Source organism: Chaetodon trifascialis, chromosome 14, assembly GCF_039877785.1.
Source record: "Chaetodon trifascialis isolate fChaTrf1 chromosome 14, fChaTrf1.hap1, whole genome shotgun sequence".
Taxonomy (NCBI): domain Eukaryota; kingdom Metazoa; phylum Chordata; class Actinopteri; order Chaetodontiformes; family Chaetodontidae; genus Chaetodon; species Chaetodon trifascialis.
Genome location: NC_092069.1, coordinates 8932935 through 8958669, shown reverse-complemented (window position 1 = coordinate 8958669; position 25735 = coordinate 8932935). Strand labels below are relative to the sequence as shown.

The 25735-nt window shown below is 41.5% G+C and overlaps 1 protein-coding gene across 1 annotated transcript in view; it reads right to left on the bottom strand.

Moving 5' to 3' along the window:
* lrfn5a (leucine rich repeat and fibronectin type III domain containing 5a) overlaps positions 1-25735 on the bottom strand; it is a 100733-nt gene that overhangs the window by 34361 nt on the left and 40637 nt on the right. Inside the window, exon 2 of the mRNA XM_070979600.1 lies at positions 20813-20923. The gene's annotated coding sequence lies outside the window, so the exon portion shown is untranslated. The remainder of the gene's footprint in view (positions 1-20812; positions 20924-25735) is intronic.

Below are 25735 nucleotides of genomic sequence, written 5' to 3'. Positions count from 1 at the left end.
GACTGAAATACAGCAGTAGGGAAAGTTAAATCACTTAAGACTGACAGAGACAGAAGAAGAGACATGAACAAGAGAGGACACCGTCTCCATTCTACTGTCCACAAAATCTTAAGCAAACTTTTGAAATGTTATAAAATGTAAATGCATGATTAGCTACACTGTAGCTAATAAAAATGAGTCCCAGCACAGAGCTACATTCACTATAACAGTCCAAGAAGAGTCCTGTTTCTAACGTGTTGATTGATATTTACCTGTAGTATATATCAAAATATATAAGAACAATATCACTTGATTTAATTGGCTGCTTCGGGGCAATGGAAGAAGCTGTAAACACAACAATGACATATCACCACCTATAAAGCTGATATGGATGATCAGCAGCAGAGACAGAGCGACAGTCGTGTTTCTGGCCTGTGATAAAGTCACTTCCTTTTTGGCTCTGCTTTGGTCTGCACCAACTCCAGGAGGAAATATCTGGCTCTTTAGCATCTAAATGCTCCTCTATGAGCTTAGACTGACTATTAAGCCCCATAAAGCCGAGGGGAGCTGTAGACATGGGTGAAAATTCTGCGTAGGTTCATCACCAAAGGCGACAGCTCTGACATCATCATCATGTTATACATTGTTATTCTCAAAAATATAGCCACTTTATCTCTAAAGCTTGATTTCCATACAGAGTAAAACCTGAAACAACCCAAAACCTGCACCATGGGCTGAAGAAAAAGGGGTTGTGGCAGGTTTAAGTTAGTGTATTGATTCACAGCTAACTCTAATCGTGCTTTGTGATACATTTTTCTGGCAATTTACGATTGGTCATTTGGGAAAGTGACACTAAAAGTGCTGTATGAAGTTAGGTTAAGTGCTCCGAAGATGCGGTCCTATGGACAATCTTAGCTGGGAAAGGTTGACTTTGACTGAGTGAGACTGTTTCCTCTTCCATAGCAGCTAAACGAGAAATCAACATTATTTTTATCCATGTAAACCCAATTTGATATAAAGAGTGCAATAGTATAAGGAAACGCTTATTTCAGGGAGCAAAACATTTACATAATACACAATAAAACATGTTTTTTTCCCTTACTTTTTCCATGAATAGCCTTTATTGATAGACTGATGACTAATCAACAACTCATACATTCATTCACTCACACACTCATTTCCTCTCCTAGTGGCTGTTTGGAGGCACTGCAGTGTCTGCTCACACTGTAGCATCAGTCACTCGCCTCCACTCTGCAATCCTGCAGCACTGTGCGGGGAGCTCCTGACACTGGGTAACACGCTTTGAGTAACGAACCAACGGCGTACATCTTCGTTGATATGCGTTTGAAATTCACAAATTAATTAGCTATACTTGTGCACGTCGGCACAGTTATGTTAGCCTGTAAATGTCTCTGTTATGCCAATAAAACGCATTTGATTTGAATGGATGAGGAAAGAGAGCGGGAGAGAGAGATAGAGAGAGGTGGGAGGATGACAAACAGTTTCCATCATCATCCTTGAGGCAAGAGGAGGCTGCGTGCTTACATAAGAATACACACACAAAACCCAGCGCACATATGCATCGCTACGCACACACAGATACGCACACACTCACAAAGACTTTGTTTTTGTTTATATGCAGATCAGTAAATGAGGTTGGCCTACGGAGCAAAGCATTGTGGGAGGGCACGGAAAAACATATTACTGCTGTCATTAGCTTGTAATGACACATTGTTGGTTTACATGTGTGTTTTGGTGTGTGTGGCATCTGAGAATAGCCACACAGAAGCGGGGAATGCGGGAGCCCTGTGTCTCACCACCGTGGCCATCTCTCATCTAGTTTTCTACTGTACAGCACTGGCAGCTTTGACGGCTGATAGTAGGACGTGTGTGAGGGAGAGACAATCAGGAATAAAACAGCTAAATTCTCACTGAGAAGGCAGAGCGTGGCAAATCTCACTGAACGGATATATCTTAGAAGAAGAGAAGCTGCTTCTTCCAAATTTTTCGCCCATCCCACTGCTTGCCTCTCACATGTAAACTATTGACTTTTTTGTGTTGGTGCAGAAGAAATCAAACAGCTACAGGCTCTAAGACGCATACGAGACAATCCCCAGCAGCCCCCATAGTTCTCAATGTTACCTTGAATTTGAATTACTTGAATGTTCTATTTTGGTGGAACTAGATTTCCACTCGAAAGAGGATCCCATCAGACATTAAATTTGCACAGGCGAGGGCAAACAACGTGGTTATTTGAGACTACACCAATTCATCTTTAATTCTAGAATTATGTAATCAGATAGACGGCAAGATAATCACCCAGAATAGATGATGAGTTGCCTTTCCCCAAAGCACTGCAGCACATCTGTGAACATTTGTGTTGCTTATGTTGTGCAAGGGGTCAGACCACACTCTTTTCAAGATCACCATCTATGCCATTCAACATGAATAATGCACAAATACTGACCTGTCTTTCCATACGAAACTATTTAGTTAGCCAGTTACTGGGATAAAGCCTGGGATGATGCTCCTGCAGGAGCGTAGGTTAGAGCTAGAGGCATTTACTTTCTTTCTTAATTTCTTTGGTGTTCATTTGATTTGAAATCTTGCAAATAAATATACGTTAATTGAAAGTATATAGGAGTACACATTGTCTCATAAGTTATGTTTCGCCAGATATCTTCAAGTTAGAAATTATTTCAACCAGAATCTGAGACCAAATTTAGGTAAAGTAGAAAAAGGAATTTGTCACTATCAGAATCTCTGTGTACTAAGATTATCTCTAAACTATATAAAGGAATACTCCATCTCAAATCAGGAAATACCTGGTATATAAAAGAAAAGTGGGAAAAAGAAGGCAATTTGATCATAATGGAGGATGCTTGGAAAAGAATATGCCTCATACAATGGACTTCAACTTGCTCAACTACTTGGCAGGAATTTTGTTGGAAAAATTTAGCTAGATTTTTTATTACACCCTTACAAAAGAGACACGGGGGAGGGGGTTCCAGCTGCTGGAGACAATGTGGGATGGACGACGCCAATCATTATCATGTTTTCTGGATCTGTCCAGTCATCGTTCTTTGTTGGCAGGAAATCCACAAACATATTAACAATATATTTGGAGTCAATATCCCTTTTACTATGGATGCAGTTTATATTGGAGACATTCAATTCAATGGATGGAGAAATAATGATAAAAAGTTGGTTCAAATTCTCCTGGCTGGAAGTAAAAAAGTTATTACCAGAAATTGGCTTAAACCCCATCTACCCACTATAGATGAATGGATAGATATTATTCATGAAATTTACATAATGGAGCGGCTGACATATTCCCTTAAAGTCCAGAAAGATAGATTTTACAAAATCTGGAGTAAATGGACTGAGTACGTCAAACCTATAAGACTTGACTTCTCTTAAATTACTGAAAAAAGGTCAGGAGAACTGTTTATTGATCTAAACCTTTTTTTTCCTTCTGTTTTTTTTGGTGACCTTTAACCTGAATCTATTTATTTTGTTATATTGTTATATTACTGGTAATTTATTTCCTATACCTCTCCAATGTGAAAGCTTCCCATGTTCTTTTTGTAAATAATTCACACTAATGTTTACATACAATGCTAAAAACATTTGAAAGAGCTACATAGAAAAATACTTAGATGACCTGTGATTATTTATATGATAATGTCATTATATACATGTGTGTTTCAGGCTGAATGTTACAGATTGTGGCACTGTCATCTGAAAGTGCTCTTTCTAAATAAAAATAAAAAAAAAAAGTTATGTTTCGCCATTGGTTTTGAATATGCGACCACATGATGTGTTGATGCAGCATTATCTTGAAATTTCAGGCAGCATCCGCAAGTATTCAGAAGGAGTTTGTGAGACATGTTGTCAGACCACGTTGGGAATCAAAACATTGATAGCTGACAGTGAAAAGCCAGCTGTCACGGGAGGGAGAGGGGATGTGATATTGTTTAAATATGGGAATAATGGCCCACAGTACTAGACTTTTTGGGAAGGCATTCATAGCGTTGGACTTTGGACAAAGCAAAGTACTGCAAATAGTCATGCAACAAAGGGAGATGAAGCTCAAAGCTCTGGGAGTATACTGACTCTTTAAATGATTCACTACTGTCCAGCGTTTTCTGCCCTCCTTCTCCGGCATGACATGTTGTTGTGTTTTCCCTGAACACAGCTTTAAGAAATGCTCATCTCTTAAGATTAAAAATACCATGACCTTTACATTAGCACTCATTATAATCCAATCACTGATGATGACACTGTGTGTTTACATACTGCCTTGTTTTCCCAACTGTAGCAAGGTTCTCGGCGAGAATGCCTTCTTCTCATCTGCCCGTGACTCAGTAATGACCACCATTATTTCTTAATTTATAGTCATTATTTTGTAATTAACCGCTAGTAATTTACCTCAGATCCACAGGGGAAGTCAGTCAGAGCACAATATTGGCAGTTCCATCCATAGTCAGAGCTCTGCATTGGCAGCTGATGGTTAAGAAGAATTTCTCTTCACTGTTCTTAAACCGTGATTCCCTCCTGTACTCACTCCACATAACCTGACATCTCTCTCTCTCAAAAAAAAAAGCCTTCTTCCCAGCTCTTAGGTTTTCCCTGTGGGTTATCGCACATTCAGTTCTCTGAAAGCAATAATGGCCTGACCTTTACACTTTTAAAATTAGCTGCTTGTACTGTTGGTGACCTGGAGAATCTTTATTCCACACACACCTCCGATGGTTTTTCTGAATTCAGTCTCCTCAGTCATTCATTCCTGTTTGTTGACACCCCCCATCCAGGGTTTGGAGGGCCAAACACAGTGATACACCAGAAGATGGATAAATGGGATAGCTAAGACGGTAGGAATAGGATTAGGTTAAGTGTTTCCAGCAAAAAAAAAAAAAAAGAAAGAAAAAAGACAAGTCTTCTTTTGGACACCATCACCTTTTTCCAACAGTTGTATGCAAAGTGTTTCCCAGCCTCTCCAAGAAGTGAGGGATGTTAACATCTTTTAGCTGGCAGGTCCTCATATTAGCACTTCATATAGACTCCCCAACCCATATATAGAACATTTTGGCTGCATGACTTTCATGATGTTATAGGGAGTGAAATCAGATCTGTTTTAACCTTCGGGGGAGGACATGTCACCAAAGATGTCCAACACACTTTGTAGTCAATGTGACCTTTCTTTACAACCTTGTCAGACTGAACGAGCAGTCAAAGGAGGCAAATGAGGAGAGCAGTACTGTTTGTAATTTCACAGCACGTTTCACTGATATTTTTGACTATTTTGATCATTTTTGAACCTCAACCTTGCCCTGATGTTCTGCTTTTAATGCCATATCTTCTCATCTTTATATTTATTATGCATATGTCTTACATTACAGCATGTAAGCACAGTAGAAATCTGAGAGTGACATCCACCATTCATCCACAACAAGAACCGTCACTGCTTGGTTTAAAGTTTAATATGTACAGGAAAGTAATATCTGTCTGCATGGAGCAGCAGCTACGTCAATCCATGTTTACTTTCATAACTTTCCTCCACCCAGGAACATGAATCATGCAGGGCAGCACGCTGAAAGCTGACTGTTGTGCACATTAAGCTTCGCTTTCATACTGAACGATTCCAGGCATAAAAGCATTTCTTTGTGTCCTTCACAAACAAATGCACTTTGTGATTTATGTATTTTTGATACATAACTTGGCTTGCAGTCAGTTAAATGTGTTGAGACACTTTAAAGTGTACTCAGCATTCTCATCAGCACCATGGCAAGCCAACATTAAGAAGATGTGCATGCACTCAGTCATAAGTGCTGCTTTGGAAAATGCCTAAAAATGTGGGTGTTGATAGAAATTCTCTTCAAAAACGCTCTTAAATCTTACGATGGGCTGTTACGTGGAAACAGGGCCAAGATCTCTGGGTAGTATGAAAAGAAGTCTCTCTGGGTAGCAGATGACTAAATGTCCAAAATATAAATGAAAATGCACAACCAAAATACAAAGAACAGACCCAGAATCTGTGCTCAAACCCCAGACTCCTCCATGGGACTTGCTCCCAGTGTATCTTGTTATCAAAGTTACTGCGAGTCAAGCTGGAAGATGTACTTTAGACATGGTCAAGCTAGAAGCAGACTATGAAAGTGCTGGTCCCAAGCCAGCCCACTGAGATGTTTACTTCCTGAAAATAGCTGTCTTGACCTTGTAATTTCCAACCAAGGTTCTCAATAAGAAATGAGACACAGAGAGCAAGAGAGGAGAGGGAGAGACGGACAGAATGAGACAGGTAGAACTGTGGCGTGGAAGCGGTGAGTCGCAGGGGACAGTGTAGTTGTGTGTGTGTGTGTGTGTGTGTGTGTGTGTGTGTGTGTGTGTGTGTGTGTGTGTGTGTGTGTGTGGACTTGGTTAAATAATTTACCCTGATCCAAACATGAGCACCCGCTTTCATTATTTACAGGCAGCACATTTAACACACAATCTCTGGCACACACGCACACGCACACGCAGACACATATGAACACAAATTTAATGTATTCAATATTGAAGAAAAGTTGAAAAGAATTACCATAAATTTTTAAGAAATGTTGGTGTACACAGCAACCGAGAAAAGGCCAAGAAAAAAAAGGAGTAAAGGTGAATCACAGCAAGAGACATGGATTGTAAGAGAGAGCCGCGATGTGGGGGAAATATTAAACTTGCATAAACCTTTTTTTCTCAATGTTTATCTTGCTCCTCGGTGTCCCATCGTGTCATGGCAATAAAAACAGCATGAACAGAGGGGGATTGTGGTCAAGTCAACTGCTGTTTTCCAGTACTTTTTTCCACTCAAACGCCCACCATAGTTGGAAAAAAACAAAATATAAATTCAATAATTCATCTGGACTCATCTCTGTCCGTAGCTACAGCCAAGGTGTCCTTGAGCAAGACTCAGGCTGCCCCGCCTGCTCCAGTGAAGCTGCGAGGAAGCTAAAACTAGCAGACTGAGGTTGTACAGTATGAGGCAGCTCTCAGGTGTCAATGTGTGCTGAATTTTATGAATGTAAAGTAGGGTTCTGCTGGAAAAGAGCATGAATATATGTATTTATTATCAAAAAAAATATCTGTATTTATGTAGCTCTTCCTCATACTACGTTGCTCTTAAAAAATACAGCCAAAAAGTATTAAATCAACTCAAGAGCAATGGAAGCAAGGTAAGAAATATTGAGTGTAAGATAGCAAACAAGGGAAAAGCATGACTAGGAAACCAACAAAACCATGTTTTTACTGCCTTTTTCAAAAATTATAGTTTTATTTTATCAAAAAAGAAGAGAAAAGAAAAAGAAACATCTTAAATGTATAGACAGTGAAGTACTTTCAAAAGTTTTCTGTCACTGTGATTCCTGACATGGATTTTTTCTAATAAGGTATTAACTACAGTCCTGCTGTGACAACCATGAGCTGAACTAAAGGCCACGATAATGTAAGCACACATATACACCAACCTTAAGAGAATCTTTTGAGAGACAGAAATGGGAACACTGAGCTCAAAAACACGACAATCAACAAAATGTTCCATCTACTGTACATCAAATGCGTCAAATGCTGAATTCAAATGAGAACTCAAAATGTGCAATTAAAGTGTGACGCAGCTCATCTTCAGAAGGAACTTTTATCATTCATTGGAGGTCATGCAAGTCAGTCAGCTTTAATGAACATAAATGGATCTTTTGCAAAACTTGATGGGAGGAAGGATTCAAATCTGCAGCCCCATGCTGCTGAGCTGCCAGTGAAGGATTTTTACAGAAAAATAGGAAATACTGCATCTTATTAAAACAGTTTGGATTGATTTTAGAGTTCTGGGTGATGATCATTTTCTGTCCAGTTAAGTTTGCTCATGTTAGTTTCTATGTCAGGATTGTGTTTTTCTCACTGTAATTATATTTGGGTCAGGTGGCAGATGTGTGAGGTTTGCACCATTTGGAGGAAACTGACATAGAGTATAAAGTCAACTGGGTGCACTTTGATACCTGAATCTGATGTAGTAAAGTCCCACACACGCAGAAACACACGTATTTGTGAGCATGCGTGCGTGTGTGTATGTGTGCATGTGTGCATGTGCCACATTGCCTTTAATGTGTCAGAGACTTATCAATAGCTACCGGCTAATCACCGCAGTATCTAGGTTAAATACAGCTCACCACTGTATGTATGTGTGTTTCGGTGTGCACTAGTTTGCATGTGTGTACACATGCAAACATACACAAATAATCAACACAATAAGTAGGCTAAATACAGCTTGTGTCTGTGTGTGTGTGTGTGTGTGTGTGTGTGTGTGTGTGGTCTGAGCGCATGTGTGTGCATTAGCCCTCGCATAAAAATACCTGCACACCACTGTGTGTGATCACTTCATAATACCTGGGAGTGTGGCTAATCTAAATTTATCCATCAAAAGCTTCTTGTCACTTCACAGTCAGAGAATCACTTACGGGCTACTGTGAAAGATGATGATGTGCGTGTGCACACGTGTGTGTGCGTGCATGTGCGTGTGTAAAATATAAAAGTCGGCCTGTGATTTCTCTGAAATGTTACAGTTATAAATACACCTGCTTAAACTTGTCACAGATTCCATTATAATGGGAATAATCAGCCATTTCGGCATCAGCGGGCATCCCCTGTCAGCTGCACTGACGTGAGGCAGGTCCCCAAGAGATAAGAACGCCGGAGAGAGGATCAAATTTGAATCAATGGTGTAGTGTATGAATGGTGTGTGTGTGTCCTTCTACAAGTGGTGCTTAAAGCTCAATGTGTCAACCACAGAGGGCCACAATTACTGACACACTGTGTCTCTGACAGCTGGTAACTGGATCGACACGTTCTGTAAAGGAGCTAAAACACTCTGTGGTGCTCAACAAAATGCGTGTTGTAAATTTCTAGAAAAGATATTTTCATGGTGCTTAACTCAACATAACTGCTATGGTATTACAGCAGCCCTGCTATAAGAAGATGAGTGATATGATCTGTGGTATGGAGTAGACAGGGAAGAGCCCTGCATGGTGCTGACTGCACAGCAAACACGTAGCGCAGGCTTGCCAGTGTGCCATTGAGGGCAGAGAGCCTGCATGTTCTTATTCCATTCAAACCAATCCAGAAAAAGACGGACGTATCCACACTCCCTCCACACTGTTTAATCGTCCATATGCGCAGGGAGCGACCCCAGACAAACCACCTGTGAGGGTGAAGCACGCGTGAGAAACATGACATGATTTTGATGATATCTGTCTAAGAGGGCAGCCATTGCTGCTAGAAGGTGTAAGAGACGGTTGTTAAGTGTCGCCTCTAAAAGTGGCCAATTCCCTCTTGGCAAGTTGGCTATTCTTGGGCCGTCCACCGTTTCCTGAGCATACGCAGCATTCATTTAACTGCCTGCCACCTAATTATTTGTTATATATTTATTATTCTTCTGATCTGGGAAGGGCACTGATGGTTCTTTGAAAGAAATGGTTACAAATTCTATGTCCTTGCGCCTGAAAACATCATCTGATGACTACTGGTTGTGACTATGTTCTCGGGGCCATCTGTCTCTGATACTTCTGAAGCACTCAAACCTGCTCCAGGTGCACTGGGGTCATGCTGGAGACTTCTGAGAGGATGCAGTACTTGGGTCTAGAGACGGCTTCGTTCAAGCTGTGGGTGCTCACACAGAGGAGGCACATGCCACTCAGGGACACACTTTCAAGCTGTGTCTTTGCCTCTGAGGCCTCATGCTATCATCATTCCAGGCTGTTACACTGGATGAAATGTAAGCGTGCCTGGTCTAAAGGTGCCTCTGGGATCCAAGCCTTGAGCAGTTCCCTAGGGATATGGCGGTTGCCTTCAGGCGGCTTTGGTTAGCCCCATGCTCATGGGAGAACAAAGGGGAAATTGGCAGAGGATGTGCAGTGGAGCCAGTGATGCATCTTCAATTGGTGGTGGCAGATCCCTTCCTGGCAGGACAGAAGGCAGCGCACAAGGTGCAGGACGCACTTGGCTCAGGGTTAGCCCATCATATCAGTGTCCTGGTGCGACAGGAGATACTGCTATCCCCCTGCTGTTTACTTCCATATCTTGGATTGTATAGTTGCAGCATCTTACATCGCTGCGAGCACTTACACATTGCTCAGCTAGAGGTCTCAGCCCAGGCAGGTGCACGTCCAGGAAGTTGCATTTCTTCCCGTCAGAACAAACACTATGGTTTACCAATCAGAAGCTTGAATATTTGTTCCGTCCAATTGTCTTGCAAACAGAACACCTCGCTGACTGCTGTAAAACAAACTGTTTTTATTCCTGGGCACCATATGGAGCTGTGCGGTTTCAAAACAACACGGAGTGATATTAACTCTAATTACCAATGAAAACTTGACACAGGGCTTTCACCACCCACTACATCAGTTTTGCTTGTTTACCAGATGAGATAGTCCAACTGTAAACAGACTGACAAAATGCTGTGAAGTAAAAGGTCAGTCAACACACATAGTAACAAAGGTGCTGCTTTGCAATAAGCAGATCATATTTCATCAGCTTTTATCTGTATCTAATTTTTAGATCATATTTTAAACATGCTTTAACATTAAGCGTTACACAACTAATGATAGTATGTTCTCGTAAGAGTCAATCATGTGGCTAATAGTCTGTTAACTGAGGTTTTTACATAACAGACACACACGCAGAAGTAATTAAGAAGGCGTAGGCGGCACTTTTTCTGTTGAGGGACTTGACAACATATTTCTCCAATGAGCACAGTCATCTACAGCCATATTTGGACAACCACAGTGCATTTCCTGTCTAAATGTTCCACAGACATCAGCAGTTAACAAAGGCATAATGGGACAGATGGATGAAGAGAGTAAGACAGAGTGTGAATCAGGGATGCAGTGGAGCGTAAACCCACCTAATCTCATGTTTAAAGGTACATCTGTCTCTGTGTGCATTCATTTGTTTATGGAATGATCACCTTTATGCAACCCTGACGTTTGGCCGCTGTGCAAAACATACTCACACAACTCGGGAACACTTTGTAAAACTGTTGTTGGTAAAAGCAAAATGATTGAATTTCATTTTCAGCGTCCCACGGGATACTACTACTTTGTGCAATGTCACCAGTTGTGGGCCAGGTAGTACAATTATGCCAAACCCCAAGAGCCAAGGCAGTTTTGTAACAAAAACAAAAATTATACTCTTTAGTTTAATAATGCCTTCAGAGTAATGACAGCATGGTGTAGTCTGCAGTGTCAGTCCATCCATTATGATTAAGAAACGAGTGAGCTGAGTGCAAACACTGACACAGTGCGCAAGACGAGTGCACACAGACAAAATCCATAAACCTCTCCATACTGAGGAAGAAGACCTGAAATATGTGAACAAAGAAGTGCTCTCCAAACATCTCCCACAAACTAAATCCTCAAAGAGCAAATTCCTTCAGCCTGAATGAAATTGTTGGATGGCCTGCCTGTCTACCTACATACTGGAGTCTTCCATGAGGCAGATATATTGCTTAAGCTATAGCAAGCTAGTCACACAACAATGGCTTTGCAGGAAGGCATGAAGGGAAGGGATGGTATTTCTCCGTTTTATACTTCGAAACTCTAACGTGCTCTTGGTGGTTTCTCCAACGTTACCAATTCCAGCTTTAACTCTGTGAGTTGGCTGAAAACTTTCTCTCAGGCTGACTTATTATGCTTCCAGCTGACCTGCTTTGAGAACAGAACCCTGTAACAGGGACTTAAATATGCATTTGATGGCTACATGCATAATAAAAAAAGACTGAGGCTAAAGCTTACAGGTCCCAGGCAGAAAACCAGCATCATGTTGAAACATGACGAAGACATGGAAACAAAGAGGAGCATGGTGCATATATTACAGCGTGGAGCTAGTAAGATTACAGATTACATTACAGTATTAACAGTATGATGAAATATCCCTTATATATTGCCAATGATGATAGAAATACTGTACATAATAAGTACCTGAATAAATAAGGTTAGGTTTCTGATTTATTGATTTTACTGTTTGCCTAGTTACAATTGCACAGCTACAATTGGGGAGTGGGTTAGCGAATTGTCAGTTAATATCCTCCACACACAACCAGACAGAATAAAGCAACCCTCTGGTTTAACAGCACACTGTGGTGTGCATCTGTGCAGCACCGTACTTCTTCTTCTGCTGTTTTAGTTAAATTTTTTAGGAGGCCGTGTGTGATCATGGGCTGAGGGGTAGCCTCTGGACATGGATACGGATACAGACATGAGTATTATCTCCTCAGCTCAGGCCTTCATTTTACACACTGGCAGTGTGGAAAAGCCCCTAGAATGGCTTTTCAACTAATATGAGGAACTGCAGCTCTTCAGTGGAAACCTAAGATAAATGACACTACAAACAATAAGCAAAACACGAGGCTGCATGCAAGGTAAAATGCAGCTTTAATTAGGGCAGAAAGGCTGCGAAATGAAGCCAGAAATCAGCAGTATAATCCTTATAATCACCACAAGAGAGCACATCTCCAACACTAGTATGAAAAATCCAGCACTACACACGCTTTCTGCAAGGAATTCAGGATGTGCTGGAGCATCTATTTTTACCACCGAGAAAACAGGGAGGGAGGTGAAGATATACACAAAGGGGTAGAGACAGAGGGGAAGGTATGCAGCCTCGCATCAACAAGCAAGCCAAGACACAAAATGCAGAGATAGAAAAAGATGACGGAAAAAAGAAAGAGAATGAAACCTTGTAATGCTGAACCAAGGTGCTCAATAAGAAATGAGGTAAGAAGAAAGACAGAGGGGGACATGAACAGTGGAAACAGGCAGAGAGACAATGAAGTGAGATAAGATCTACCTAGCAGGAAGAAGAGGAGGGGGAATCTGAGAGGAGGGAACAAAAAAAGTGTGCACAACAGAGACCTCAGCTATGAAAAAAGCGGCAGACATGTTGGTAGAGAGACACATTTAGCTTTAGGGGAGGAAGGCTAGCATCTGCAAGCTGTCTGACTGAACACGTCGGTTTGAGAAGGGAAATGGAGGCATCTCAGGCAACACAAATGTGGATGGTTTGACAGGCATTAAGGAAACAGCTAAATTAGAAAGCACAAAAGGGAGCACACCCAGCAATGTCCTCAATAACATAGCAAAAGCATCCAGTAAGGTTGCACACACTGTAGATGTGACACAATCTTTTGATATCAGCAGCTCATGAGCTAATGTGACAGGAAGTAGCCATTTTCCAAAGCATATCATTCTTTAATAGAGTTTCTACCTTTCAGGAAGCCACTGTTCATGCCGGTATGCTCCTGTGAGAGGCTTGAAACAGATATATGGTGAAATAAATTATAAAAAGGCATTGTTCTGAGACAATACTGTGGAGAGTGCAGACATACTTAAAAGTGACACTATTGCCCCACAATGCAATGCACAAAGGAAATAGAGGTGCCTCTAATGTGTGTGATGGTGATACGGCTTCAAGAACAATAAATATATTGATTTCTTGTTTACCACCTGCAAAAAGTACATTTGGTATGGTCCAAATGTCCATTGTGTGAAGACAGTATATTATCTATAGTTGTTTATTGTTCAGATAATATATGCTGCAGGTTTAAAGTGTCCATAAGAGAGCAATCAGGTTCCTGTGTGGTCAGTCAACTGCAACACACATCTGTATGACCAACACAGCATGCAAGTACATCAGTGTGTACCAGCTACAGAGCCACTTATGGCTGCAGCAGTGATACACACAGATAGATACAGATGTATGCAAATGATCGGCAGCACATTTTCAGGCAGGAGAAGACAACAGAGAGACAGATATGAGGCTGAGAGAAGCAGAGGGAAATAAAGTTGGAACGACAGAGACAGCAATAGAACGAGAGACAGAGGCGGAGGAGATGGAGATGGGGAAGGAGGCAGAGTTGGAAGGAAGAGAGGCGACTGGGGAGAGAAGATAAACTTTGACGAAACCCTTGTTTGAAATGTGCCAGAGTGTAGACAGTGAAAAGTTCAATATGTAATCTCTGTACACCTCACTGAGTGCGTGGGGGAGCTGTATTCTAAACACTACACACAAGTAACCAGAGTTCACTGTATTGGAGTTCTGCTTGGAAAATACACACAACCACTGTGTTTATGTAACATCTTACATGGAAACAAAGATGTCGATGTCCATGACTTGACTTGTTAATTGTAAATTAAACCAGGGCAGCCAAAAAACACATCTGCCCTGAGTAACCGTCGCTTCATTTTCTTAAACTGACTCATCTGCCTCTCTGCATCTACAGCGACATGTTTGCAACACCATACTGCAATTACATTCTCCTTCACTGCCTTCTTTCTTGAAAACTTTTTCCTGAATTTTTAGCAGTCCTGGGGTGATAAAATAAGCATTTTCTTTAACCCTTTGTGACGTGAAATGTCGTCACAAGCGTAAAAAAAACCCAAGTGAAAACAAAACCAGCCTCTGTCTGTGTCTCTAACCTCACCGTCTCTGTCTGTTCCAGTCATCCATGTGTGGTTTCCAGCCAGGCTGTGGGCTTTCAGTACACAATGAACAAGTATGGCTACCCTCACATCCTGTTTCACACACTCCATTTCCTGCTGCTGCCTACGGTGAGAGAACAACAGATAGAGATAGAGAGAATAGCCAAGAATTTCAGAGAAGAAGTCAGAAATAATAAGGCCATGTGCAATGTGATGAGGTACTGATAGAGACAGAAATTCACTTCCTACACAAAAGATAACAAAATCCTGAGGGGGATTCTTTGTGAAATGCTACTGCATTTCAAAAGAATAAGAAGATAAGGCATGAGAAAAGGCCCTAATACATCAGAAACAAGAGGAAAATGAGCAGCTTTGTTTGTTTGATAATGTACATAACATCCTTTTATACAAATATTCAGCAGAACAGCCATGTGTTCTACTTTCCCTGTGACAAATCACAGCCAAACTAACTGCTACATCTCCGTTTACTTGTCGAAAACAAGAGGAGACACGATCAGAATGACTGGCTATGGTGCTCTTTTGTTTACTCTGAAAATCAAGACCTTGTGTCACCGCATATTTTCTCTTTCATGTCACTAAAGGGAAACACTTTGGAGAAAGACCTTCACATCTGTCTAATAAACAAATCTAATTTCCTAGATCCATATTCCTTTAAGGAGCAGCGAACGCTTCATGTTTTTGCCACAAAACAAGTGTTATTTGTTCTGTAAAGTCAATAACAGTATAGCAAGCTCAAGAGCAGATTCAGTCTGTTATTTAAAGTCCCACTTCTGCCATGTCTGACTGCTGAACCCTTATATTGTGTTTAGCCGAACTATGCGCAGATGTGCAGGCAGACCAGTCGCAGGATTAACTCTTCATCTCCTTCCACTTCTTCTAATATTTTTGCCTGTTCAGTTATGTTAAACTCAGCATGTTCACAGTTCTTTAGTGGGTTTGGGTCAGTAAACAAAGACAATGAATGTCTAAAGAACTCATTACTTTACTTGTGTTTTCATGCTGTACATTGACATCACAGTCACTTATGACTGCACATGCATTCATGCACACATGCATTCGTTTTCAGTAGGTTGGACTATTGCAATGGAGTATTTACTGGCCTAAACAAAAGAACAATTAGGCAACTACAGCTGATCCAAAATGCTGCTGCAGGAGTCCTTACAAACAGCAGAAAAATGGACCACATCACACCAGTCCTCAGATCACTACATTGGCTTCCTGTGAGTCAAAGAATAGACTTTAAAATCTTACTGTTGGTCTACAAAGCATTAAATGGTCTAGGACCAAAATATATTCTAGATTTATTAACTCCGTATGAGGTATCCAGAGCTCTCAGGTGATCAGGGACAGGTCTGTTGTGTGTTCCCAGAATGAGAAGCAAACAAAGTGAAGCAGCTTTCAGTTATTATGCTCCTCACCTGTGGAACATTCTCCCTGCACACCTGAGGTCTGCACCAACTGTCAGCTCATTTAAATCAGGGCTGAAAACGTTATTATTTGCTACAGCTTTTACTTAAAGTAAATATCTGCTCAATGATTTTAATCATTCTAAATGCTGAATTATTGTCTTTTACTGGATTCTGTTTTTTTTTCCTTTAAATATATTTTATTTTTGTTTTTCTATCCTCTTCTACTTTCTTTCTTTCTCTCTTTTTGTGAAATGTATGATGTAAATGTATTTGTATGCTTCTGTAAAGCACTGTGAATTGCCTGGTGTATGAATTGTGCTATACAAATACATAAGGCACATTCAGCCTCCTCTGAGGGCACCTGGTGATAAACTAGGTATTGATATTGATACTGTGTTTCTGGCCCACTTGCTGCAGAAGCATTCGCTTCAGGGAAAAAAAAAAAAAAAAAGCTTGGCCCGGATTTCTAAATGAACAAGATCATTGACTGCATCACGCTTCTGTAATGCCGTAATGTGCACCGTTGTCAGTGGCAAATCAAGACAGTGTGGACATTGTATCCAGAGTCATTCCTGGAGAATGTGCCGCATGTGTCGAGTTGAAGGGGGTTATGAAATGTTTGAGAGAAAAAGAAAAGGTTCTTTTAAGGACATGCCAAAAAGAATAGTCTTTCAAATGTTCGCTGATGTTTGCTGAAACATATGGCCCAGACAGGGACACAGCTGAGACACCATACATGATTTTTCTTGTCTTGTATCTCCCTGCTGTAGAGATAATTTGACTGCTTTGAAGGCATCCCTCTTTCTTAGCTAATCGGTCCTTACATTATCATTACACCCTTTTAAAAAAGCTTATATTTAACTCAGACAAACCTTGAGTCAACTCTCTTTTGTATCATAGTGATTTTCACATATAATGCACATGAATGCCATGTTAAACTGCGTCTATGTAATATCAGGTATCTGTGTCACGCTGGGAGTGGTGTGTAAGTAGTTGCCTGCTGCTGCTGACCGAGGGAACACAACGAGGAATAAAAAGAGCAGTTTGGAAGTGTTCAGCATGACTAACAACTGCACATAAAAGCAACAGAGGGAGAGAGCGTTTTAAGCATGACTAACTAAATACCTTGGGGTGTGCTTCTTATGTATGTGCATTTCTGCTCATGTATGAATTCTCCTTGTTCCCTTGCTTACTCCCCTTTTATGTCTCCTGTCCTCCTCCACCTCCACCTAGTCACACCGCCTCACACCTATTATCCCACGGGGCCAGAGGCGAAGCAGGGGGAACAGGTTAGCTTGGTGACCCAGGCCTCCCCCCAGGGATCCAGGCAGTCTTTCAACTCTCTGGGAGAAAGGGAGCACACACACACACACACACACACACACTAAGACACAGCCTGGCGAGATTAGCACACACATGCACACTCACATGCTGCCAGAGAAGGAGGTAACAGGGAGGTGAGATGAGAGGAGAGCGGAGGAGAAGAAAAACAGGATGTGGTGAAGAAAAGAAGGGAAATGAGGATGAAATGGAAAGAAAGAAAAAACATATTTCAAAAGAGAGAGAAAAAAGAGAAGGATACTCAGTGAAGAATTGAAAAAGTGAAGAAAGGGCCAAATAGAGAAAACAGAAAAAAGAGGGAAACAAATGTGACTAAATCTGAACCTTATAGGACCAGTTCTGAGGAGGGTGATGGGAAGGTCAAAGCCATCAATCCACCCTTTCATCCATCTACTTCCACCTCACGTTCTCTCTCCACCCTCCACCCCCCGACATCCGTCAACCCATTCTGAACTCCTTGTACTTTCAGTCATTCATTCATCCTTTTCTCCATCCCCTCCCTTTTTATTCCTCCTCCTTTCTACTCCATCCATCCATCCATCCATCCATCCATCCATCCATCCATCCATCCATCCATCCATCCATCCATCCATCCATCAAAGAGAGTAGGGTACAGACAGAGACTTGACTTTGACTTTGATCAGATTTGCTGAGCAGCTTCAGCACACACACACACACACACACACACACACACACACACACACACACACACACAGGGGTGATCCAGCTCTAAAGAGAGCATTAGTTCAAGCAGCTCTCAGAAGCCGGAGGGTTGCAGGTTGAATTCCCCCACCAGCGTATAGTCCTCTGAGTGAACTCCAAAGTATTGAAATGTGTGGCACTTTGTTCATTAAAAAGATAAAACAAACAGAGGCGGCTGTTTGATCTCTCCTCTCTCTCCTGTCTATCTCAGCATATCTCACTCCCTGAAGCAATGGGAAAAGTAAAAAAAATATATATATCATGCTCTCTCATCTCTTGTTGTCTCTAACCCTCAGTGTGTCTGCACACCAGCAGGAAATGATGATTGACAGGTCCTAAAAAGAAAAAATATGCCAGGTGAACACACACACACACACATACACACACACACACACACACACACACACACACACACACACACACACACACACACACAGTATATATATATTTCAGCAGTATACATAATGTGCTGCATGCAGGCCTGCTTGTTTGCATTCTCCTTTTTAATCTCATCTGTCGCTCATTCACTTTATTAAAACTTGTTTTGGCCCAGAATGACATTAACATATGTACTTATAGATTTTTTCATCTTCATTCAGAGGAATACTGTTAATTCTCATCTCAGCATCCATTACAGCACAAACTAGTAGTTGATGCAGTGTTAAGAGGGGGATTCCAATGATGAAGGGCTGAAACTGTTTTCACTATTGATTAATCTGCTGATTAATTTCTCGATTACTCAGTCATACATTTGGTCTATGAAATGGCATAAAATAGAAGCCCAAGATGACATCAAATAGCTTGTTGTGTCCAACCAACAGTCCAAAACTCAAAGATTTTAAGACAATGAAGCATAAAAAAAAGCAGCAAGATGACGATGACAAATCAATGATCAAAATAACTGCCAATTATTTTCTTGACGAATGAAACAATCGCTGAATAGTTTCTGCTCCAGATGTCATCATCATTATGGGAAATGTTGGATCTAGTGTTTTTAAGAGCTTGACCCACACTAGAGACTAAAAATCAAGATATGTTGATCACAATCACGACTTTAGAGCAATGGTGTAATAAACTGTTGAAGTGCCCCTTCAAGTGTCCATGGTGCTGATTTACCCCAATCTACATAAAATGGCCATATGTGATAGGCATAGCTCAGAGATGTAGTGACGATATAGTAAGCCTGTAAATTAGGAGCGTGATAGAAAAAAAGGCTAAAAAATGAAAAGGGGAACTTTGTGGTGAACTATATAATCCAGAAACCACATAAACCATTTACAACTTCACATTTATATTTCAAGCAGTAGAGTCCTGTGACGACTTAACCATTGTATTAAAAAGAAAAGAGAGGGGTAACATTTTGAGGCTGATGAGGGACAATCATGAGGATTCTGTGAAAGGCGTGACAGACACACATGCACGCATTTGTCCGATCCATGAGGCCTGGATAATACACTATGAGAATCTTCACCTCTGGCTATGATTACTGGCAGCCAAAACATCCTTTATATGCACGTGTGTGAGATTTGTTAAGGTCAAAGCAGACTGTACATCAGCCCAAGGCGTTGTTGCAAATGTATAGCGCACACACACAAACCACAGACACCCACCATGTGTATTTATATATTTACACCATGTGTAGCTCTATTTTAGCTTTGATGTATCCAGTTGGAAGACACAGTGTCAAGGTTGACAAGATACAAAGATTATAGATTTATTAACATGTTTGACAAGGATGGCTAGATAGATAGATCGATTGATAGATTCTCAACTCTCTCTTCCTTTGCCCACCTCTCTTCCTTCCTCGCTGCCTTTTTCTAGCTGAGTTCAGCAGTCAGCCACTTCCCAAAGGGACGTGTCGAGGTTAGAAGTGGAGATCTATAAGCCAGCTGAAGAGAGGAAAAGGGAGAGCAGACTTGGGAAAAGAGAGAGAGGGCATGGGGGAGAGGAAATAAGCATCAGAGTCTCAGGGGGTGAGGAGGTAAGGGGTGGATTTCTGACAGAGCAAGCCTCTATGAAGACGACGAGCTACCATATCCTCCAGCATCTCTTATTGCCATAGTGGGGCGATAAGAGATGCTGTGAAAGGAAAGGTGGGATAAAAAAAAATCGAAAATGAGACGTGAAGATTTATTTGCCAAAAGGGAGAGCGACACTGCTTAAGACCTCAAGCCTTGGTGATTCATAATGAAATGGCCAAAGTGGGCCAACTAGATTTCCACAGCGGAGCCTGACACAGCCTGGTTTCAGTGCCGAGTCCAAACTGGGCCAGCCTGGCGTCCAGTGTATATTCACACTGAGTAAAAACAAGATTTCCACTCCAGAGCTAAACAGGGCTAGTCCAATTTCCATGGCAAACCCACAGGGAACTAAATAACATTATTCAGGCTTCTACTACAGGGGCAAACAAAGTCAGAGGTAGCGGTCAAATCTGACATCCAGGTAACAAATCCAAAGCCTGTTGCTTTGACTCTGATCCAGCCTCCTGTCCTTGACTGGGATTCAAACTGTGGCGGGCAGCACCAGAGCCCGGTTTCTGCTACCAGGAAAAGAGTTTCATCCCAAGAGGGACAAACTTTAATTACGAGACTTTAGAGCACAATTATTAAAGGACTACACGGACAGTTAGGGAAATACATTTATTCTGCTTTCTTGCTGATAAGATGAAAAGTTTGATACCTCTGTCAAGTCTGTATGTTACATATGAAGCTAGAGCCAGCAGGCATTAGCTTAGCATAGCATACAGACTGTCAGTCTTTTCATGTTACTGTCAGCAATAAAGCAAATAAGCATATTTCTCAAAATGTCAAGCTACTCCTTCAAGCAAATCAATTAAAAATGATCACAAGAAAAAAAAAACCTTACCTTTAGAGATGTAAAAGCGGATAACACTCTGCTTCAGGATTCACATGTTACCACAGCTATAACATGATGGATGAGGGTCACGGTTCAAAATCTTCCTCCTGTCTTCACTCCCTACAAGAACAAGAAATAAAGAGGAATTCAATATAGGACTCAAAAAGCAATATGTCAGCTAAAGAAAACAAACCTTTTGACAGTACGAATTGCATTCTGTGTCTCTTCCTTTTGACAGCCTGTTACATCTACAGTGCATTTGTAGTGACGCATAGTTGGCTGACAGCTCAGTAAAGGTCTACAGGGTTCTGCAGCATTGACTGTGTCCAAAATTAGCTTAATTATCAATAAACTGCTTGGTTGGCCTTTAACTGAGAACTACAGCGCTGCGACTGTGCACCACTGAACCGAGGGGAAGTGTGCTAAGTTGAGGACACGTGTCCTATAGACAGATCCCTCCCACACAGGAAATCTGCTCTCACATGCTGTTGCTACTGGATATCAATGACTTGAACAACCCTGGCCATTGATCCAAAGATATCCCCTTTTCTTCCTTCCTCTCTTCATCCTTCTCCCCCGATTCTATTTATCCTCCCACCCATCTCTTCTTTTCATCCCACTTTCCCATTTAGATTTTGCTCCTACCCTTCCCTGTCCAGGCTTCCCATCTTCCCTCTATCCCTGCCTCTCGCTTTTCAGCTTTCCTCCTTCAAAGGATAGAGGACACGGCTGAAACAAAGGCTGCTTCTGTACCAGCTGAGCCAGCAGGGTGGAGAGAGGGAGGGATCAAAAAGAGGCAAGGAGGAAAAGAATGAGGGCAAAGAGTAAGGTGGAGAGGAGGGCGAGCAGGACAGGGTTGAATAGAAAATGAAGAGGGAGCAAAGGGACGGTGACAGTGGGGATGGGGGGCAGAAGGAGGGTGGAGATGGAGAAGAGAAGAGTGGTGGGAATGTGAAAGTGAAAATGAGAAAGACGGGAGAAGATAAAGATAGATGCAGAGGAGAGACTTCTCTCACATCAGTAGTGAGGTGGTGTCTGGTATCAGCAGGATCACACACGCGTGTGCACGCACGCACGCACGCACGCACGCACGCACGCACGCACGCACGCACGCACGCACACACGCAAATAGTTATCAGTCAGCCAATAATGAATTCTGCTTACAGCAGCACAAACACATGCACTGCTTTCATCACATGCAGAATATCTACCTTTTCTAAATCCCTGTGGACTGCTGACACTGGTGCGACGATCGAAAGACGATTTATTTATCTATCATTGTGATCTCCATTGGCTTGAATGCATTCCTGTAAAAAGCTCTGAAGAAAATGACTGAACTTATTGGAAGTATTGGATTGATGGATGGATAAAGTGGACAGCGGGAGGGAAATGATGGTGTGATAATGAAGGTGGGCTATAAAATGATCTTGATAGGTGATCATGACTAAATTTACACTGATAATGATGATTAGGTTTTGGACTTTTGGCTTTGACATTGTTTTAGCTACCAGGGAAGACAGTGGATGGACATGGATGTCCTCTTCTGGTTTCTGGATATTAGAAATGTTTAGTTGGGTTTGAAGGGAGCTGAGAGATAAGACTGACTGTCTCAGGTGTGGCAGTAGTATAAATATGATTTTGTGACTTATTAGCTCTGGTTCTCTCTCACCTTAAGACTCTGAGACCTCTAAGCATATGTAACCTAACCGCAATAAAAGTCTGGTATTTAACTGCCTAATCTCACCTGCACTAGAGAAACTGATATTTGAGTTAATACAACAAATGGATAACATGAACGAATGATGGATTGGGTTTGTGGTTTATTAATTCACCACTCTTAATGTGACCTTGGGAAAGGCCTAACTGAAAGGATATGGTGGTAAAATAAAGCCTCTTTGTCAGCAAATCTGCCAGGAGCAGCAAAAGTGATTGACTTGTGTTAATATGCACGACAACACCCCGAAACGCATGCAAGGGCATGAGGTTTACACTGTGAGGAGAGACATGCATGGACTGAATAGAACAATAAACGTCTGTTCAGCAACTTAACTTTGCTAGTTTAGTTTTCTGGTTAACATGCACTGCGGCCAAATTACTGAATGACTGATTTTGTGATTTGGCTGCTGTTTATTTATGAACTCTCAAAATTTTAAATGACGTTCTAGCCTGAATATGACCCCACGAGAAACACGACTCCGACTACAAAGTGGAAAGCGTTCTACCAATTTGCCTGCACAGCAGAAACTAGTCCAAGGCAATTATGCAACTCCACACCACACTATTTACTGACACAAAGAGACAAGTAAAAGTCACTCACCTAATGTCATGTCATCTATTTCACCTGTCTATGCTTGAAATATGCTTTCTTTTCATCTGCCTTTAGTAAAAAGCTTTGGTAACCCTGCACCTGCAAACGTAAATCTGGCAACTGCGGCAGCATTGAAACTTTAATGAAAACCGTAACAGCACAGAGCATTAAAGTTGCACCAGACAGCAGCATTACATAAACTGTGGGTCAGTGGTTAGTTTTTTGTACTTTCCCAATAGAAAAAAGACAACTGGTGCAGTCTAATGAGCCTGCATCCCCAGGGTGAGACTACATTTACTGTTTTTGTCTGGACTTTACAAGCATGCATACATCCTTTAATGAGCCCTGATACCCAGCGTGCCACAGTAACTTTACTCAATATGGGTTCCTGATGATGATAAAAGCTTTAACGAACCCCTGCGTGACACAAGAATCTGAATTCTGTCCACAAAAAAAGACCTATGAAAAATAATTTCTCTCAATTATTTAATGTCAGTCCAAACTCGGGAATGCTATTACAAGAGTGCACTGCTGCAGGAAGTCTGCTGAAATACAGTTTGTTTGTTCTTTATTTTAGGATTCACAGCATGGACGGCGTATCAGACAGAAAGACATCATGCATTTATGTTTTATGCTCTCAGTGTGTATTATGTACAGACCAACCAATGATCGCAACATGTCATATATGCCATATCATAGACAGGGTTATAAAAGTTTGATGGTGCGCGATGGCACATATTTTAACAAATAGCACCATATTTTTGCTACATTAAAGAGATCTTTGCTCTGTTTGAGTAGCCTATAAAGTATGACAGTGATTTGTGAGGAAAGGAGCACAGAGTATATGTAAGTGAATAAATAATATCCCTAAGGAATGACTGGAGTTTTTCCATGGCACTGCAGCCTTACAGCAGGGAAGCCACTGCTGTGTCTCTCTGTATTCATTTTAGTTTCACTGCTGTGCTCTTGTTTGTACTTCCAGTTATCAGCTTCGTTTTACAGTTTTCTGATCACCTTCAGCTGTATCAGAGCTGTGCAGAACATTTCCTGCTGGTGGTGCTTCACATGAAAAGCTTGAAGTGTCAAGATGCTTTTATTGTGAAGGAGTCATAGAAAATGCAATGTGGTTGTTATTGGGGATTCATTCACTCTGCTATTATGCAACACAAACAGATCTTATCAACCAGACATGGACATATTCTGCACTGTTTGTCGAGTAGGTCATTTAGAAATACTGCAAACACAAATTGCATCTTGCGTATTTGACAAAAGTAGTTATAAGACATTTTTGTTTAACAAGCAGCCAGCCTACATTTAGCAGGTACCTATTGACTATGAACAGCTAACATTAGCCTAGCCCCTGGTGACCTCATGACCTTCAAACTCTGAAAAAAGGCAGGTAATTCCTGACTGAGGAAAAATACCAACGCAATGCAGGTAAAGCTAGCAGTGGCTAGCTAGCAGCCAAACACAAATAAGACAGCTTCTGAGTTACCCACAGGTCAGATTTTAAAGGCTAGAAACTGTGACTTCAACATCTAAAAATCTGGTTACAACAATACTTTATCTTCTATTCTTAAAACAAATCAAGGATTTATGCCAGTGTACAGTATATGGTTACCCAGGTGCCCAGATTGTTGGTGTTGATTTTTATTGCAGTCAGTAAACAGTGAAACCTGCCACAGCTGTACACCTGGAACACAAACACTCACAAAAACGTATGTGTGTTCTGTGAATCCTGTCAGAGGCACATGCTGGAGTGCCAAACAGGCTCTCTCACTCCCTCAAACATGGACACAGTCCATTACCACAAGTAGCTTCCACAACATAAGGGACTTTGCATTTGAAATACTAGTTTATGCAGCATACATCAGACGCACATACCCAGATGCATAGATAGGCTGGGGGCGTGAAACAAGCTGTATCCTTATGGAATCACATCTTTGAAGCTTGTGAGTGTAGCTGCATAGATGTAAAACTGCCAAGCATAACAAGCATTATGTTCATGCGAGTGTGTGTGTGTGTGTGTGTGTGTGTAACAGTTGACCGAGTCCATGGATAGAGCCCCTCGACAGCCAGGCAGCAAGTCACTCTTGTGAATTATTGAAATAGGTTAGTCAGCAGGAGGAGAACAGCATCGGTATGTGTGTGTGTGTTTGCAACTGTCTGCCTGTACAGCACTCCACTTAAGCTTAAGCTTTCTGTTCTATCCAGGACTGAATCAAAGGAATTAATGGCTGTGCCTTCCTTTCATTTCTAAGCCTATGAATAAGAAAAGGACCGGCGTCGAGTCGATTTTCCTTCAAATGTAAAATATTGCATATGGTGGATTACATGTGTTTCAAACAGCCGGGTTCCCTGAATACTGAGCCTCCTCTGTAAAATATATGGCCTGGTTCAGACTGGGCAATATCAGTGATGGTCATAGTTAATGGCTCATCAAGTGAGCTTCAGCTTCACTCGACTTCTTCTGTTGTCCTGTGCTGTTTTTCAGAGGCTAGAACAAATAGTGCAGCAGCATATATACCACGGGTAACCACTGTTCCTAGATGAGATAAATATAAAGACAGCAGGCAGAGCTTCTGATCTGTGCTGCTGTGATACTTGACGCTCCAATGGAACAG